Source organism: Protopterus annectens, chromosome 1.part2 (genome assembly GCF_019279795.1).
Source record: "Protopterus annectens isolate FY-2018-M chromosome 1.part2, PAN1.0, whole genome shotgun sequence".
NCBI classification, from domain to species: domain Eukaryota; kingdom Metazoa; phylum Chordata; order Ceratodontiformes; family Protopteridae; genus Protopterus; species Protopterus annectens.
Window position 1 is genome coordinate 1113271691 of NC_056727.1, and position 20912 is coordinate 1113292602.

Genomic DNA, 20912 nt, shown 5'->3' on the forward strand with positions numbered 1-20912 from the left:
TCTTGAAAAGTGTTAGTGAGGGGCTCTGCCTAATGTAGTTAGGAATTTTGTTCCAAAGCATGGGGAGTCTCTGTGACAGGAATCTATCCCTCCAGTATGTTCTATTTATTGTTGTGGCGAGGTTTAGCTCACTAGAGCGAGTGGCTTGCAGTGACTTGGATTTCTTTAGGTTGAGCATGTCCATCAATTCTGAGTTGGACATGGCTTTGTAAGTCAGGCAGAGATCACCTCTGAGTAAGCGATATGTGACTGAGTACAGCTGGAGTTTTTCCAGTCGGGCTGCATAGGACATATGTTTGAGGCCAGTAATCCTCTTGGTGAGGTACTTTTGTGGTCTTTCCAGCTGTTTGAAGTGTCTTGTGAAGTACATCCCAAATGGGGCATTGTACTCTATGATGGGTCTGATGAGTGATGAGTAGAGGGGCACTACAACCTCTTTATTTCTAGATGCGAGCCCTTTAGTAATTAGATGGGTTACATAGAAGGATTTCCTAACTACTTTGGTGATATGATTGTCAAAGGAGAGATTACTATCTACCTGGGCCCCCAGATCTCTTATTACCTCTTCTGTATTAAGGGGACTGCCACCTATGTGGTAATTCATGGGTGTTTTGTTTTTGCCAAATGGGATGACTATGCATTTTTTGGCATTTAACTTGAGACCATGACTTTGACACCAGGTGTCCGTCTCAGTAAGGCCCTTTTGGAGAATGTCCATGTCAGCCAGAGAGTTAATTATGGCTTCCAATTTGCAGTCATCAGAGAACTTGGTTAGCCATAGTCCACCTGTGTTTGCCTGTACTTCTGAGAAGTATATGCCGAACAGTAGGGGTCCCAGGACCAAGCCTTGTTGGACACCACTTGTGAATGGTTTAGAGTCAGACCTGGAGCCCGCTATTCTTATCGTGTGAGTTTTGTCTGTAAGCCAGTTGGCAAACCATCTCGTGACGTAGGGGTTTATGTTCAGGCTGGTGAGTTTTTCTATAATTCCAGAGTGGGGAATGGTGTCAAAAGCCTTGGCGAGGTCAAGGTAGGCTGTGTGAACTACTTTCCCCTCATCAATGGCCTTGGTGACTGTCTCGAAGAAGTCAACCAGGTTTAGTAGGCATGATCTGCCCTTAACAAAGCCAAACTGGGTCAGGTCAAGTGTTTGGAGGCTCCCAATGTCTTTGTTAATGAGTTCCATGATGATGCGCTCCATAGCCTTGCAGACCAGGCTAGTCAGGCTTATGGGGCAATAGTTACCAGGGTCAGTTGTGGCCCCTCCTTTGTGGAGTGGAATAATCATTGCTGTGCACCATTCTATGGGCAAGTAGCCTGTGGAGAGGCTGAGGTTGAACAGTGTGTTTAGGTGGGGGGGGGTTAGTTCATTCTGTAGTTCATGCAAGACGCAACATGGGATACCATCTGGCCCCGCACTGTGCTTTTGGCTTTTGAAAGGGCTGTTTTCACCTGTGCGTCTGTGATTTCTGGGACACTACACTTTTCCGGTATTGTTGTGGGTCCTTTTGGGGGTGAGAGGGGGAGAAGTTTGCACTGAATCTATCTGCCAGGATGTTGGCAATATCAGTGGGTTCAGTATATTTTGTGCTATTTTGCACTAGCTCAGAGCATATCTGCGAGTTGCCACTTAGATTCCTGACATAGCTAAAGAAGGCTTTTGTGGTTATCTTTCGAATCCTTGGCTATTTTTCTTTCGAAGTTATCCTTGGAGAATTTTATGAGGGATCTTAGTTTCTTACTGATACTGATCAGGGATGTCTTTCCTTCTTGGGATTTGCTTTTTTTCTGAACTAGTTTCCTCCTTCTATTGTATAGCCTGTTTATGGCAGGGGTCCACCAGACTGTTTTCCTTCTCTTAGGGGAGTGAGTCTTGGTTTTGCTAGGGATGGCACGATCCATGCATCCTTGTAGGTGCTCATAGAGTGCATTTGTAAATTTTCCTGCATCTTGGACACTGTTATCCTTTAGCGTGGGGACTGTGAAACTTACCACCTCTGCCTTAAGTAAGGTGAAGTTTACTATAGAAAAGTTTTTCACTGTGGTTTCCTTGGTTGGAGGTGGTGGTGTGGTGTGGACATCCAGAGTGATTAGTTTATGGTCTGATCTAACCAGTGACGGGTTGACCTCCAGTGTGGAACACCTGTAGCCCATGTTGGTGATGACCAGGTCCAATATGTTTTCACCTCTGGTAGGGGAGTTTACCAGCTGATTTGAGTTGATAAATTCCAGGAAGTGCTGGACCTGGAAGTTTGTACTTAATTAGTTTTCCCAGTTAATGGGTAGGGTAACTGAAATTGTCCAATATTAAGGTGTTTGGTAGGACCTTCATGTTTGCCAGTGTATCCAGAAAGGCGGAGTGGTGGTCCTGGGTCATGGAGGGTGATCTGTAGCAGGCCACAATTTGCATTGCAGATTTGCCTGATGTTAGTTGCACATGGATGATCTTGGAGGTGTCATGCTGCGCCACTAACCTGGAGGTGTAGGTATCCTTGATGAATATGGATACACCCCCTCCTTTTGTGTTTCGGTCCATGTTCTGTGGCCAAAATGTGTGGCATGAGTTGTAGCCCGGTAGTGCTGGGGTACTCTGTGGAGCCTTGAACCAGGTTTCAGTTACTGCACAGATGTCAACGTTCTCCATAATGAGGAGTGCTTTGAGCACGTGCATTTTGATATTTAAACTTCTGGCATTAAGTAGCATAACCCTTATTTTTTTATTTGTGCTGTTTACGAAGGTGGGTTTGACTTTTGAGCCTTGCCTAAAAAAGGCACTATGAGGGCAGCAAGAGCCTTGGCCAGTATTTGAAAGCCTAGGGTTGACAGTTGCAAGCTGTCTCTTGCGAAGCGACAAGGCTTGTCGAGCATGTCGTCCCAGGCTGACAGACTCTGGATCCCCTTTGAATGACACCAGAAGCTTAGCCAATTGTTGAAATTTATCATTTTTTCTTTGTACTGCAATGCCATTCTTGGTGAGGGCAGGATGCTACTCAAGGTCAGGGTTATACCCACCTGGGCTACATGATCAGAGAACTCTTCCATGTCTCTTTTCATGTAGTCCAGGGAGGTACGTCTCAGGTCATTCACACCAACATGAACAATGACAGAGTGACCTGAGTGCTTGTGTTATGTGGTGGATTCTGGCTCCTGACAGGCAGCTAACAGTAACCTTCTCCTTGTCCAGCCTAGTGAATGGGACGTCGGTGTGCCTGACTATAGAGTCACCTATTACTAGTGTGTTAGGTATGTTATTTCACCTTAAGGACTGTGATTGTTTTGGGTGTCTGCTTTGGAGGTCTGTAATGCTTTTGCAGGTTTTTATTTAGAGCCTCCGAGTATGATTTTGTGTATTTATGTGTATTTTTTGCCAGTGCTGGTTTAGTATGTCTATGTGAGGCTGAAGGTGTGGTGCAAGTCTTAAGCTTCTCCTCTTAACTGCCTGTTCCAGTCTTGGGTGGAGAGAGTTTAGCCTCCAATTTAGCTATATATAATTGCATCTCTCGCCTATGTTAATGTTTTGTGGTAGGAGGAGAGGGTTGTCTGTGTACATGAGGCAGTTGTAACATTGCCTCAGGATACCTAGGCTCACCAGGTGAATTGGAGAGTATACCTGAAATTGCCCTTTGGTCATGCTTGAATAGTAGGGTGAGCTGCTTAGTCACTTGGTTGGTGAGGGGTGAATAATGAGCCTTGCCCTGCTGGGCAATCAAGTGTTGGGGTATATTAGTGCTTGCTATTAGGTCTGAGCAAGTGCTGGACTGTAGGATGCTTTTTAAGTGCTTAGGTTGAGATTTAGACTACTTTCAAGGGAAAAACTGAAGAGGAGACTTGGTGGAGCCATGATAAATTTAGCCCTAGCTAACCGGTGCTGCCCAGACGTGCAAAACCATGCAGATGCATTTTTTTTAAAGATAAAGCAAAAACAGTAAAAAATACACTTAAAACAGCTTTAAACAACTACAAACAGTAAAAAATACACTTAAAACAGCTTTAGATGACTACAAGAAATCAGAAAAGGCTTTTAAACAAATTACCCAATTAACCAGTAAAAAAAATCTCAAAACTGAGCCCTGTTCCTGTAGTCTTCAATCAGACAAGTTCTAATTGCATGCTCTTGCCATTGGAGTTGCAGGGGAACCTTCTCCAAATAAGAAGACCTGGATTAGTGCTGAAGTTATACAAACAAAGCTAGATTCAGCAGGCCTGGATCTAGTCTATGCTACAGCAAACAAGGCGCACCAATTTCAGAATAAATAAATAATTTCAAATAATCCATATATAATAACTTTTTATCAGTTCTTTTAACATATTCTTTATTTCTGTTCTTATAATATCCATATTTAATCATATCCATGTTTATTTTATACACTTCTTTTATATCTTCCAAAAATATTCTTTATATTGCTTTCCACATACCTTTTTCACGCTTACATTTCAAAAGCACATGTTCCATTGTTTCTTCCTCTTGACAATTTAAACATATTATATCACTTTTCTTTTTATGTGACATATTTTCTTTTACTGGCACTTTATCTATTACAAGTCTCCACAGAAAAAATCTTAACATTCTCATTGACCCTCTTCAAAAGGAACCTTGATGATTGGATGGGAGATAGGAAATTCACCCCGGGGATCATGTCAGTCGCCCTGCTAGACAGGGGCCCAGAAAAGTAAATATTGTGGGAAGAAATATCCAGGGAATTGTTATGGCTAGGCTTGCATAGGCCCTAGGGCCAATAGCCTAGTACCAACCTATGAACCTATAATGTTTATCGTTACATTCTTATACCATACTTTTCTATCTGTTTCATCATTTATACACTCTTTTTCTCTCTTACTCTTTTTTACCATATCTAAAAATGATTATACTTATACAGTTTTGCTATCACTCTCTCATCTTTTTCATTTATCCACTTTAATACTTTGTACAAATTTAATAAAGCAGCATATACCACTGGGTTAATTAACCCTACACCGCCTTCCTCTTTATTTACATGCAAAACTCCTCTTTTTATTGGGTTTACTGTAGAACCCAATATAAATGAAAAAAATATCTGCAGTAATTCCTTTTCAAATACTGTTGGCAACATAAATACACTTGCTGAGTATGTTATTTTTCAATCAGTACTGAATTTATGAAATAAACCTTTTTTTCTGAATGATAATTTATATGTTCTCCAGAAAAGATTTTTTTTATTTCTTCTATTGTTTTTCCCCATTGAATTCTACTTACATCTTTATTCTCATATTTTATAACTAACACAGAAATTCTATTTATTGCAAAATATATAAAGCTTAACTTTACTACATCACCTAAAACTTTACTTTTCTCTTTAGTCATATTGATCAGATATTCCTGTTTCAACCATCTTCCCTCCTCCTATAATGAAACCTTCTGATACTATAACATAATCTATTTTGGTTCTATACATACCCCTTTTGTAAGCCCATCAATTTTTGGCCCAAAGTTTAACTTACCACATCTAATGACTTCTGTCATTTTGTTATATCATATCCTTTCTTTTTACTCTTGCCTCTTAAATATCAATTAAACTCTCCTGTTATTTTAATATTCATATTTATCAATGCATAGTCTAAAATCTGATGAAATATGCTTTCCCTTTCTTTACAATTAGTAGAAGAACATAATGTTATAATTCTGTATACTTGCTCTTTCTATTTTAAATCTACAGTGATTAATCTTCTCATTTTTGCTAATGTTACATCTAATATTGTTACTGTATTTCTATAGAATATGGCTATTCCAGAACATCTCTTATTTCCCAAATTCCAGATTATCTTTCCTCCCCATAGTTTCTCTATTTGTAATCTTTCTTCATTTGTTAAAAATTGTGCGTCTTCTAATATAATTACATCTGCATCACATGTATTACCCAAGTCTAAAATCCCTGTTCTTCTTATTATATTCTTAATACTATTCCCATTTACAGAAAGCACTTTAAAACTTTCACTTTCTTTTTTAATTAGATTCATACGTTCATAGCTAATTACTAGGCTACCTTTCTTAATAGGCCGTTCTAAGCCTAGCCGATTTCCCTCCCAAAGGTAAGAATCAAACACTGTAGCTTGTGTCTGTGAGTCAAACATCTTAACCGTTATAGCAGCCCCAGTCATTAGCTGTATATAATGTTATATTCTTTTTCATCCATTTCCTTTCTCTTTTTTTCTTTTGTACTTATCCCTTTAAATTCTGTATTTATCTTTTATCAATAGAATTATTTTTCTTTTACTACCTCCAGCTTTTTGTCTTCTTTATAACTCATTTTAAAACCTTCTTCTATGTCTTCCTTATTAGTTTTTTCATCGTAGTTTTATTCTATTCTTCTTTTTCTAAAATGTCTTATATTTGCTCATTTTCTTCTTTTTCTTTCTCTTATTTTCATTTTTGAAATCTATCCATAAATGTCCAGTTTTGTTACATTTATAACATTTCAATTTATGTATTTTAGCATTATATCCCATTTCCACACAAATATAACATTTTCTTGTGCCACAGTTACTTATCAAATGTCCTTATTTTCCACAAGAAAAACAGGTTATGAGTTGTCCCTAGAATTTTACGACACCCATATTCCCCTCAACATTTATCATGCTTGGTATATTTTTAATTTTTCTTTTTCTACTTTTAACACAACATTACAATCCCAGCCACCAGTACATAAATCCCTTTTGTCATAAACTTTTGTGATGTCCAGTACTTTTTTACATCAAGTTTTCAAATGTCCTTTCAAAGTCTCTCTTTCTACCTCTATTCAAAATTGTACATGAATTTTCTGTTTTGTTTCTCTGTTAAATGCTTTTATCATGTAAATATTCCATGGGTTACAGTCTTTCTTTTATCATGTTCTCCAAGAAAAACTTCCTTTGAAAAAACAGTCTCAAATATAATGTCACAAAATGCCTCTTTGTTAATGAGAATAAATGATCTTACCGCATGTGCTTTTACACCCAAAGGAGCTATTAAATTGTCTCACATTTCATACCTGTCCATTTCTTTGTCCTCTTTATAGATTCATAGGTTCATAGATTAGTACTAGGCTAATTGCCCTTGCAAGCCATTTTAAGCCTAGCCAATTATTCCTTGTGAGACTCAAACCCTGCACCTTGTGTTTGTAAGGCAAACACCCCACTTTGAATCCTTACCACATACTTCTGTTTTTCATTTTCTTCTGCTTTCTTTTCTGCTACTCTCCTTCTGCCTTCTTTTACTTTTCTGTTTCACCACTCTTCTTAGGACTGTCTCTGCATCATCCTTTTGCATTTTTCAATAATGTCCTCCCAAGAAACATCTACTTCATTTTCTTGCTCACTCTGTATCATTATTTCTTTAAGTAAACCATCCTGTAATCCTCCCAAATGGAGGGTTGTAATTATCCATCCATCATTTATTGACTCATCTCCATCAAACAGATTTATTTGAACAGTCTCCTCATAATCCTGAGCACATTCTGTGATCTCAATATTTGCTTTCTCATCCATTTCTCTCACTTCTCCATCATCCTCTTCTCTTTCCTTCTGTCTCCCTGTTTCTCTGGGCCTCCTCTGCACCTGGAATGGAAACATGAAGTGCTCCTGAAAAATAGGTCCCACTTGCAACAATGACAAATAGGGATGTTCACCAATGCCCTAGCCAAAATTTCCCCTAGTAGTACAAGTACCACCTTGGGTCTCCCCTATAAAGAGGCCACTAGCCTCTTGGGGCTAATCAGGTCAACAAAGGCTAAATAAGTAAATAAATAAATAATAGACTGGGCTCTGTTAGAAAGCCCGTTGGCTATCCATAGAGGAACATAGAGATTTACATTTAGTTTGATTAGCTTGTCGATAATGCCAGAATGAAGGATGGTATTAAAGGCTGTGGCCAGCTCGAGGTAAGTAATTTGAACTGATTTGCCTGCATCCAATATGTATTATCAGTGACTTGTTCAAAGAAGTCCACCAGGTTTAGGAGGTAGGATCTACCTTTAACAAAGCCAAACTATATTAGATGCCAATAGACTGTAGGCTGCTGATATCCCTGTTAATAATTTCCATAATGATGCACTCCATCACTTTAATGATAAAATTGGTGACACTTATAGGTCAGTAGTTTCCAGGGTCAGTTATGGGTTCTTCTTTGTATAGTGTGATGACTACAGCAGTTCTCTTTAACTCTAGCACAAACCAAGTGGAGAGTCTGAGACTGAATAGGTTTAGTAGCATGTATATAAGACTGTGCTTGGTGCTAATAAAAAGGCAGCCTGGCGCATTGTCCAGAACCACTGAGTTAGTGTTTTTAACCATGGAGATAATCCTCAGGACTTACTCTAAAGTGTTCAGTGTGTGCATGAAGGGCATGCTAACATGTGAGGGAAGTCAGAGAGAGATAAGGTTGTAAGATCTGAGCTTAATGTATCCACTAATATGCTGACTCTATCACCTGGGGGTTGAACATATGTTCTTGGTATGGATTATTTCAGAACATCACTTTGTATATCTTCTAAATTTTTTTTACATAGCTGAAAAAGGCTTTGTGGTTGCCCTTGACATAGGTAACAATTTTCAGTTCACACTTATCATAGGAGGATTTGATTTTTCTTCTGAGTTCTTTTTTAATATTTTTGACTTCTGTTTTAGAGGCTGAAGTATTATGTTTTTTATTTTACAGGCAATACATTTCTTCCTCTTGTGTAGTTTACTTGTACTAGGATTTCACCATAGGTGTTTATTCTTTAATGTGGCATTGTATTTATGTTTGAAGGGGGACTGATGCCTCAGTGAATGCTTTTAGATGAGAATAAAAACTGTCTGTGAATGTAGCACTGTGTGAAGACAGGGTCAATGAAAAGGAGCATTGTGTCATCTGCTAGCTGTAATAATAGATTATTAGTCTTTAAGACAAAAGGATTTGAAGGTAAATCAGAATTTACCCTTATATTGAATATTACTGATCAGTGGTCAGATCTGATCAATCATGGGGCACAGTGGGGATGTATTGCTGAAGACCTGATGTAATATTTTTGATCCCCTAATTCTGATATGATCTGGTTGGTATAAGCAGCTAGCATTTATGAAATCTTGGAAGTAATGTGCATATTTATTTGTGGTAGTGTAGGTTTCTTATTTAATGGAAGGATGGTTAAAATCCCCCAGTAGAATAGTATTAAGTTCAATGGGGAAGGATTCCACTTGGTTTGGGTGTGATCTGTGGGTTATGGGTGACACGGGAAGGGTACAGTAGTTGGCTTTGATGTGCTATGGATTTTTATTGATAGCAAGCGGATATGGATGAGCTCATTGCCATTGTCTTGCCTAATTAGTCTAAATGTGATTTGGTTTCTTAGGAATACAGACACACCCACTCCAGCAACACAAGCTTTTCTCATGGTAGATCTGAAAGAGTGATAGGCATTGAAACCTAGCACTGCAGGGGTGCTACCACTATAGTGAAGCTGTGTTTCAGTAACTATGCAGATATTTATATTTTCTAGGTTCAGGAAGGCCTATAAAGAGTAGAATGTCTTATTTAGGCTTCTAGCATTGCGCAATGCTACATTAGTATAGTTAACTAAAAATGAGGGAAGAAAAACTTTTAGCCAATATACAAAAGCAGTAAAAGAGAGATGCAGGCCATACATATCAAAACAGGTAGGGCTGTCAATGATTCCACCACAGGTAGAGGTCATAAGAGAGAGGTTTGCCAGTGAAGTAAGACAGTACTATAGAGAAAAAAGTGCAAGAAAAGTGAAGCAGGGGTAGAAATGAAGTAAGGTAACACAGTTTACAAAGCAGTAGGCAGCGTCAGATCCACCTGCAGGGTGAAGGGCCCAATCCATTACCCTGCTTAGGGCCCCATTTGACCACAAGGGTGTAGCCAGGCATATTCTTTGTACTCTACTGAGTAGATTTTTTTTTTCTCAGCATCATATCAATGTGGCTTTTTTCAAGTCCTAGTATGTCTACAACTGTTTAAATGAATGGCTTTAACAATAGATGCAATATTCACAATCTAAAACAATATTTTTAATAATTTTAGGGGGAGCAACTGAAAATGTTACTTACATCTATTAAGAGCTTGGGTGCAGCATTTTGAGAGAGTCTTCATTTTTAAGTGATAGGTGTCCAAGGGGGTAGCACTAAGAACTTGTGAGTACAAAATGGAAATCGCTTGCTACATCCCTGTTTGACCATGATCCGGCTCTGGTGGTAGGTACACATATGTAGTAATGTGGCTTGAAAGGTCCAATAATTAACACAAATGGCTAATTACAAATGAAGCCAGACTCAGTTTTTACAGTTTCTAGTCTGTCTCAGCTTATACAACAAGGGAATTGCACCACAATCAGTAGTAGCAATGATGAAATTACGATTGTAGTGAGGCAGTCTCAACAACTCTTAACTAAACTTAAACCCACCAAATTAGCAGCAGACAGCCTCCCAAGTGAATACCTACAAATAAAACACAATTTCAAAGTAAACGAACCAGCGAAAGGTGAACCAGTAATCCAAAAGCGCTCCAATACACAAACCACTTTATTGAATAAAAGTCTTGAAGTGCGAAACGTAAACATACACTTTTCATTGCAAGCATAAAGCTAACTTCCTCAGAAGACAAATAAGAACAATACATAAGGGTACTTAAATAGTAACCTTACATCCAATTAATCACTCAATCAATCTACAATAATTTTGGTCAATTTAAAAATAATTAATTAATTTACAAACACAAGGAGAAATCAAACTCTCTTAAAAAATGGTCGCTATATTAAAAACTTGTTTTAGAAGGTATATATAAATAAAACACATCATAAAATTGAAACATGAGTTAGAAACACATAAGCTCAGTCGCAAGTCATTACGGTCATCTACTCATAACTGCAATACTACAAACAAGACTAGGATTAAAATGAAAAAGGACACATTCTATCCCTAGGCAAAATAGCCTCAAATATAATCATATATACTATAAAATGTTAATTTTAAAACACACTAACATCTAAAATATGTAAATATATATAAATATATATAAAAATGTATATTCAAAAAATATATATATATAAAAATATATATGTACAATAATAGATTTAATGACCATATAAATTAAGTCAACATATACTTGTGACGATTTGTTTATTTGTTTAGGGTTTATGAGCATACCTATAGCATTAATAGGGAGAAGTTAGAAAATGCCCTTGCTAGACATTGCCACATGAATGAAAACCATTCCTTTAAGTTTAAAATTATTGACCAAGTTTCTGAAGACCCCAGAGGCGCGTATGAGCCTTTAAAACTGGAAAGGAAAGAACTCATATGGCAATTGGCAACAAATGCCAACCAGTTTCCTGGCATTAATGAAATGTCTTCTATTAAATGCATATTAAGACTTAAGAACTTGGAAAGATAATTTATGACTTTGTTTAAACATATTTTAAATATTTTAAATATGTCGAATATTTTAAACAGTTTTAGTATTCCATAATTTCTAAAATAAAATAAAACTAAACAAATAAACAAATAGTCACAAGTATATGTTGACTTAATTTATATGGTCATTAAATCTATTATTGTACATATATATTTTTATATATATATTTTTTTGAATATACATTTTTTATATATATTTATATATATTTACATATTTTAGATGTTAGTGTGTTTTAAAATTAACATTTTATAGTATATATGATTATATTTGAGGCTATTTTGCCTAGGGATAGAATGTGTCCTTTTTCATTTTAATCCTAGTCTTGTTTGTAGTATTGCAGTTATGAATAGATGACCGTAATGACTTGCGACTGAGCTTATGTGTTTCTAACTCATGTTTCAATTTTATGATGTGTTTTATTTATATATACCTTCTAAAACAAGTTTTTAATATAGCGACCATTTTTTAAGAGAGTTTGATTTCTCCTTGTGTTTGTAAATTAATTAATTATTTTTAAATTGACCAAAATTATTGTAGATTGATTGAGTGATTAATTGGATGTAAGGTTACTATTTAAGTACCCTTATGTATTGTGCTTATTTGTCTTCTGAGGAAGTTAGCTTTATGCTTGCAACGAAAAGTGTATGTTTACGTTTCGCACTTCAAGACTTTTATTCAATAAAGTGGTTTGTGTATTGGAGCGCTTTTGGATTACTGGTTCACCTTTCGCTGGTTTGTTTACTTTGAAATTGTGTTTTGTTAGTTTTTACTATGGAATCAGTTCCTGTGAGTGCTTCTACATCCACTTCGGATCAAAACGAGGGGGATGGGAATCTTACTGCCCTGATTGAACTGCTTACGCAGAAAGTCGACTGACTTTCACAACGTATGGACGAAGTTAACCAGCTTTCACAACCTGTAACATCAACTATTGGCCGGGCACCCGATGGGGCTTTGGCGTCGACAGGTCCAGCAAACAACTTGGGCACTTTTCAGTGCATTAACATTGTTGGAACACAAGGAGATTCAGCGAGTGCTTACGCTGGGGTAGGGTTAGAGAACCCACGGACTGTAGAGTGTGAATCACTTTCCATTTGGGTACATAGGGCTTTTACGTTTAGTGGATTACAACCAAATAACACCCCACCCACAGCACCTGAGGTAAGCAACGATATTAACGTAAAACTTAATTTATTTGACGAAAAACTTTTTAAAACACGGAAATTACAGTTGGAAATTGCCTACTTTTGTGAATGCATCAAACTAAAGATAGTTCCAAAGGGTTTGAGGCATTGGCAATTTCCTGTAGGTTTGATTGAAGGTTCTCCATTTCACAGTGCACTCATAGCGTTATTCGACAAGCATGGTTTGGAACTACTTGACGTTTTTTGTGTGTACTATCAAGAAATGGTTGAAATTTTGCTTAGTGAGTTAGAAACACTGGACAAATTAATTAAAGCTGACATTAATTTCGGAAGGTACCAATTCGAATACGACAGATGCTTTTTAAGCATAGATGATCATCTGTCGAAAATGAATGGTACCAAGACTAAGAAAATCAATAGAGATTTGAAAGACTATGGTGAGGGTAATGCTTACCCCCACCCTCCTCAAACTTCAAATGCAACCTCTAACCAACACGATATTTTGCAGAACACTGGGACCCACTTCGGCCCAGAAGAGAGCTCTAATATACAGCAACCTCATACTGGTATAGCACCCCAGCATGAGTCAACACCAATAGTGTTAGAAGCGAGAGATTAGCTCAGCAAGGTAACTATAAAGATGGGCCTAATTTGAGAGACTCTGACAACCCGGATAGAAGTAATGGACTCAATTCGAAAAGAATGGGCAACCAAAATTTTCGTGGCCCAGCCTCGAGTTTGACTTTTCAGAACAAGAGGAATATGAGGAACAGGAGGAAGAAGTGGTAGTAGCTGTCGTGACTCCTACGGCATCCTTATCTGACTACCCAAAATGTACTGTTGTTACAAATTCTAAAGCCGACTTTAAGATTTTCAACTATACTAGTCTTTCCATATGTAATGAAATGGTGGACTTATTGAGTTGGGGTTATACTTTTGTGCCAACTACTACTTTTAATATAGCTCACACTTTAATAGACCTGAAATTATTCACTAGGAAGTTGAATTTGTTATTTCTGATGGGGGGAGACTTTAGTGAAAGATCTGATTTTTTTGTGTCCAGTGTCTATAATCCCCCTCTTCACCCTTCATTAGTATTATTTGAAAGAATTATGGAAATAGACTTGTGGAATTTGAAAGAAGTTAAAAATAGGTATAATTATAATATGACAAGAGAAGAAAGAGAATTACTTAACCTATTAAAGCAAGCACCCATTCGCGTAATGAAGCCTGATAAAGGTGGAGGGTTGGCTATAATGTTTAACAGTGACTATGTAAACATAATGACAATTATTCTGGAGAGTACCACTTATTCTAAATCATCTTTGAATGAAATTAATTTAGCATTTAGCAGAATCAGATCCTTATATGAGGAACTGTATATCGAAAGAAGGATTGACAATGAGATGTATAATTTTTTACAGCAATCACGTGTAAAAACACCGGTACTATTCGGGATTCCCAAGGTCCATAAAAATCTGGACAACCCGCCTATGTGGCCATTGGTTGATGGTAGGAATAGTATGACCTATAGCTGTGCAAAAGTGATAGATAAAATCCTTCAAAAATACGTTAAGTTAGAAAAGCAGATTTCCAAAGATTCATGGTCTTTTCTTAAATCTATCAATGACCTACAGTTTTCAAGCACGGGATTTTTTGTTACGGTTGATGTAAAAGACCTTTACTCGTGTATACCACATAGTAAGGCAATAGAATGGGTCAGTGACATGTTGAGGTTATTAGGGGCACCCATTGGTGAAATCCAACTTGTAGGTGAACTAATAGATACAGTCCTCTCTTATAATTTTATATTGTTTAATAAAGAAATTTTCCATCAGAAGATCGGCGTCGCTATGGGGTTCCCGTGTGGTGCCAGTATTGCAAATTTAGTAATGGCACATTGGGAGAGGAACATTGTATTGGAGAATGAGAGTATTAAAGATAACTTAGTCTTCTATACCCGATTTTTAGACGATATTTTTATGTTTTATGAAGGCCCACCAGATGGTATAGACAAACTTATGACATTCTTTAATAATAGTACTGACTTCTTAGAGTTTACATTTAAATGCAGCAAAGATTCCATCAATTACTTAGATATTGACTTGAAAAAGGATTATGTCAATGAAAGATTTGTTTCTACTATTTACAGAAAGGAGACATATTCAAATACGTTCTCCATTTTTCAAGTAGCCACCCAACTTACCAGAAAAAAGCGGTCGTTAAAGGCCAATTAGTTAGGGCGGCAAGGATGATAACAAGAGACATTGACTTTATTGAAGAATGTAAGCTACTTGAAAAGTTTTTTCTTCAGAGGGGCTATCACAGTGAATTTATTTGTAAAATAGCTACTGAAGTTAAAAATAAGAGATGGGAAGGGATGTATATCCCTATACTGGGGGCATTCCCATTAGAAAATGACCATTTAGTACAAACAACATTTAATGAAGTAAAGGTACCTTTCTTTTGTAGTTTTATTACTTGTTTTAATTTGGATGCGTTTGACATTAAGAATATTTTGAGTAAAAATTGGCATTTATTAACGTCGGATAGTAATTGGAGAGGCTTACTACCGGAAAAACCTAGAATAGTTTACAAAAGAGGACTGAATTTCAAAGAAATTTTACAATTTAAAGACACTAACACCACAATAAATGCAGGAATGTTCAAATGTAATATGTGTAACTATTGTAAGTTTATTGAGGAAGGCTGCACCTTTACAATAAGGAACCATACTTACAAAATAAAAAAATAAATTTAACTGTTGTAGTTGTCAGGTGGTTTACATGGTGGCCACGGTGGTGCAGTGGTTAGCATTGCCGCCTCACAGCAAGAGGTTCTCCGGTTCGATCCTCGGCTGGGGTGCCTTCTGTGCGGAGTCTGCATGTCCTCCCTGTGGTCGCATGGGTTTCCTCCGGGTGCTCCTGTTTCCTCCCACATCCCAAAGACATGCTTCAGGTGGATTGGACACTCTAAATTGGCCCTAGGTGTGTGTGTGAGTGTGCCTTCTGTGGAAGGTTGGGCGCCGGGCTGGCAACTCGACACTGTAAAACTCCACTGCCAATTAATGTGCGGACGAGGTGATCCGCTGTGGCGACCCCTAACCGGGAAAAGCCGAAAGAAGAAGAAGAAGTTGTCAGGTGGTTTACATGGCTAAATGTGTAAAGTGCGCAGCCTTCTACATCGGTAAGACTGATAGAAAGTTACACAAAAGGATTTATGAGCATACCTATAGCATTAATAGGGAGAAGTTAGAAAATGCCCTTGCTAGACATTGCCACATGAATGAAAACCATTCCTTTAAGTTTAAAATTATTGACCAAGTTTCTGAAGATCCCAGAGGCGCGTATGAGCCTTTAAAACTGGAAAGGAAAGAACTCATATGGCAATTGGCAACAAATGCCAACCAGTTTCCTGGCATTAATGAAATGTCTTCTATTAAATGCATATTAAGACTTAAGAACTTGGAAAGATAATTTATGACTTTGTTTAAACATATTTTAAATATTTTAAATATGTCGAATATTTTAAACAGTTTTAGTATTCCATAATTTCTAAAATAAAATAAAACTAAACAAATAAACAAATAGTCACAAGTATATGTTGACTTAATTTATATGATCATTAAATCTATTATTGTACATATATATTTTTATATATATATTTTTTTGAATATACATTTTTTATATATATTTATATATATTTACATATTTTAGATGTTAGTGTGTTTTAAAATTAACATTTTATAGTATATATGATTATATTTGAGGCTATTTTGCCTAGGGATAGAATGTGTCCTTTTTCATTTTAATCCTAGTCTTGTTTGTAGTATTGCAGTTATGAACAGATGACCGTAATGACTTGCGACTGAGCTTATGTGTTTCTAACTCATGTTTCAATTTTATGATGTGTTTTATTTATATATACCTTCTAAAACAAGTTTTTAATATAGCGACCATTTTTTAAGAGAGTTTGATTTCTCCTTGTGTTTGTAAATTAATTAATTATTTTTAAATTGACCAAAATTATTGTAGATTGAGTGATTAATTGGATGTAAGGTTACTATTTAAGTACCCTTATGTATTGTGCTTACTTGTCTTCTGAGGAAGTTAGCTTTATGCTTGCAATGAAAAGTGTATGTTTATGTTTCGCACTTCAAGACTTTTATTCAATAAAGTGGTTTGTGTATTGGAGCGCTTTTGGATTACTGGTTCACCTTTCGCTGGTTCGAATACCTACAAATCACAGCTGATGCTCTGGCCTACCCAGTATCCATCTTGATTAACTGATCTCTGTCAGAAAGTTATGTTCCCACACTGTGGAAAGTATTGCATATAATTCCCCTCCACAAAGGCGGACCCTCGACAGAACTAACCAATTACCGCCCCATAGCTATTCTCTCTCCACTCTCCAAAATACCAGTGAGATGCATACCCTCTCAGGTCTCAGACTACCTCCTTACTAACAACCTCCTTTCCAGTACTCAGCATGGTTTCTGACCAAACCATAGCACCACCACTGCCTTACTCTCCTTTACTAACACTGTCCTTCAGCATAAAAACAATGGCTATCTCTCCTCTGCTACTTTCCTAGACCTATCTAAAGCATTTGACATGGTCCCACACAAACAACTTATCTCTGTCCTCAATAACCTATCCTTCTCACAATCGGTCACCAATTGGTTTCAGAGTTACCTGTCTGACCGCCAACAATCCGTTGTATGGCAGAATGACATATCTCCCCAACTACCTGTCTCCATAGGGGTTCCCCAAGGATCCATCCTTGGACCCCTACTCTTCTCAGTTTACACCAATAATCTAGCCTCTGCCACCAAACATGGCACACTCATACAATACGCAGATGACTCGACCATCATCTGCTCAGCCCAGTCCCTACCAAAACTGCAAAAAGTCACACAGGAAGCTTTTTCCTCTGTTGAAACATGGTTATCCGATGTCCGATTAATACTCAACCCAAACAAAACTAAACTACTCATCTTCCAACCCACCAAACATACTCAAAACAACTCTCACTTTAACATCACAGCAAAAGACAACACCACTATATACCCAACTGAACATATCAAATTGCTAGGAGTGGAAATAGACAATAAACTAAAATTTGACATTCACCTATCCATGACTATAAAAAAGTCCACAAAAAACTAGGAGTGTTATACAGAACTAAGCAATTTCTCACCAAAGCAGCAAAGATTTCAATAGCAAATTCCCACCTTATCTCCACCCTACTTTATGCCTCTCCAATATATACCAACCTAAGGCAATGTGATCTAAACAAGCTAGAGACCTGCTACAACAAAATCGCCAAATTCGCCACAGGGGCATCCTACCGTAGTCCCCACTGTCTCTCACTTGCTGAACTGGGCTGGCTTGAACTCCCTCACCTCCTTCAATGGTATCAACTCTCACTCGCCCGCAAACTAGTAAACCATCCACTAAATGTCCCATCCCTCCAGAATCTACTCCAACCCTATCGCACCACCAGACCACTACGATCCAGCAGCAAAAATCACTTGCAGATCACTAAAGCCAATAACTCTGCTGGTGAAGCACTATTCTCTTGCGCCATAGCCAAATTATGGAACTAACTCCCACCCACAATTACCTCCATACCATCATGCACCCAGTTCAAAACTTTACTAAAAGCACAACTAAAAACATGCTGGCTATGCCCTTGCAACTCCCACTCTAATATCATCCACTCCATCCAACCACTACCTTTCTTTCCACTCCACTAACTACCTTGATTATAGCAAGCTCAGATGCTCATAAGCCAGTACTTATTATACAGCACAAACTTCTTCTTCTTGTAACATTTGTTAATTTCTGGTATGCACTTCACAGATAAAGATTCTAGTTGTCTACAATTGTACTATGTTCTTCATCTGTAAATATGTTGTAAGTAATTGCTATGTAAATTGTTAATCACTATGTAATCCAATGTAAATACTGTCTGTTTATTTCAACTGTGGAGCTTTTCTCCCCGGGCCTCCGCTGAAAATGGACCTACGTCCAGTCGGACACTCCCGGTCAACAAATTTAAATAAATAAATAAATAAATAAAACAAATGGGTTAAAAACAGTAAAATGTATCAGCAGTCTCACACATTTCTGACAACAACAGGAGGTTGCATCACACGGATTTAGTAATATCAGAATGGCAAACAGAGCAGAAAGTTATATTCACAATGAGTCAGCAGCAGCAGAAGCTTAAAATACAGCCTAATAACAACAGCAGCACAATTTGTTAATACAATATTATGATTAGCAAACAAGCTCAGTTGCCACAATTACAATGAGTTCAATTACAATGTAATCACACATCTCTCATTTGTCCAGATTTTCACAGAATATCCAGATTTTTTACTCCTATTTTTTGTCCTGTTTCTCGTAAAATTTGTGGTGTTCTGTCAAATTACTGGAGAACAAAATCACTAAATGATAGATACTAGACTCTCACACTTTACATTCTACGTCAAATGCATTGTAATGTAAAGGCTGTTATTCTAGCAACTTTCTTAGTTTATAAGAGCAATATTTAAAATCTTTCCCCAATTTTGGGCCTTTGCCCCCCCCCCCCCATTATTTTTGGCTTTGTCCAGATTTCTTGAGCTAAGAGGTTGAGAGGTATGCATAATCAACGTCATCAGCAAGTGGTGCCAAAAAATGTGTCAAGACAATAGCAGCAACTTTCTGGATACTGAAAACAATGACTATCAATTTGGGCCAAATGCTACAACAGCAGACAAGTAAAAGTAATGGGAACCGTTTACAGCAATGACTTAGCAATATGGCTCGAATGCCACAACAGGAGACAAATAAGTGAAATGAGACAGTGTTACAGTACATTTAAAGCAGCAGCCAAACTCCACTCTAGAGGAATAGGGCTACTATGTGCAAGTGCATCAAGTACCAGTAGAGTAGTCGTTACTCTGCCGAGCCGTCCGCCAAGTGTCTGCAACAATATGCACGTGTATGCAACTGTGCTCAGGTATCCACTACAGTGTTCAACTGTACTCAGTCGAATAATTTTTTCATCTCAAGAGACTTGATTTGCTATAGCATACAGTGATAATGTCACAAAGATGTGCTTTCACATGCTCGTTGATGTGTCAGTGTGGACCCAGCTGCAGCTGACACAAAGGCTTCACAGCAAAGTCCTTACCATATTTATTTCATAAATGGGAAGGAATGAATGAGTAAATAGGACAGACAGAAAGGACGAAAAGCAAGCACAGGAACATACTGAAGGACAAGGGGAAGGAAAGAGTGTTGTGTGATGGGTAAGGAACAGTATTTTTTGGTGTGATACATACCCTTTTTTGTAATATGGGTATGTGGAAGGCAGCATAGGAAATGTATGAGAAGAAAAATAGTATAGACATGGCAGCAGTGGCAGAAACACTCACATAAAATGCAAAGACAGACAGAAGAGGTACCAAAAAGAGGGGATGCAGACAGAAAGGACTGGAGGACAAAGTGGAGAGCAGAGAGATACATAAAGAAAGGGAACATGATGGGGATAGGGTTGGGCTGTGAATTGCCTGCCTGCCATGTTCCACAACACTGCATCCATCAAAAAATCATTCAACTGCATGCCTGCCCTCATGGCTGGATTCAGCCACTGGTGGCCTAGTGGTCAAGCCATGTAGCTGTGTGACTCTGAAAGACACATGAGAATGTAATCCAGGATGCTAATTGTTTGTTTAGCTGTTGGTCCATCACAGCCTCATCAATCCTTCCACATCCTACTATGTGACCCAAATGAAACCCTAGTGACACTCCCTAACTGTGGGCTGACACATCTCGCTGGAGAAGCAGCACCAGAGGCTACCACAAAATCCTGCAGTTCACCACCTGCAATTGGAAACTGTTGGGAACCCAGCAGATAATGATAAGACAGGTGCAGGGTATGGTGACTGCTGCCACACCATATCCATCTCCACAGCCAATATTGCAAAAAAAATATGAACATGAAATGAATAGAAACAAACTAGCAATGGACAAGTAATACAATAAAGAAGATGACAGAGATAAAGAGGAAAACATATCAAAAGAAAAGCTCAATAGGCCATGCTACACCAGTTTGTAGTATAGACCTCAGAAGGGGTAAAATGCAGTCAGTTGAGGAATGGCAACACAACAGAGATATATTGGACTGGGCCACATCTAATACAGAACAATGTGAACTACAGATATTATAAGAGGTACTCTGCAGTCCATGTGTAGAACAGTGGCACAGTGCATCATTGCCAACCAGTGTGACTACAATGGGTATTAAAACATGGCAAAAATAATTTAACTGTACAAATGAATTGCACA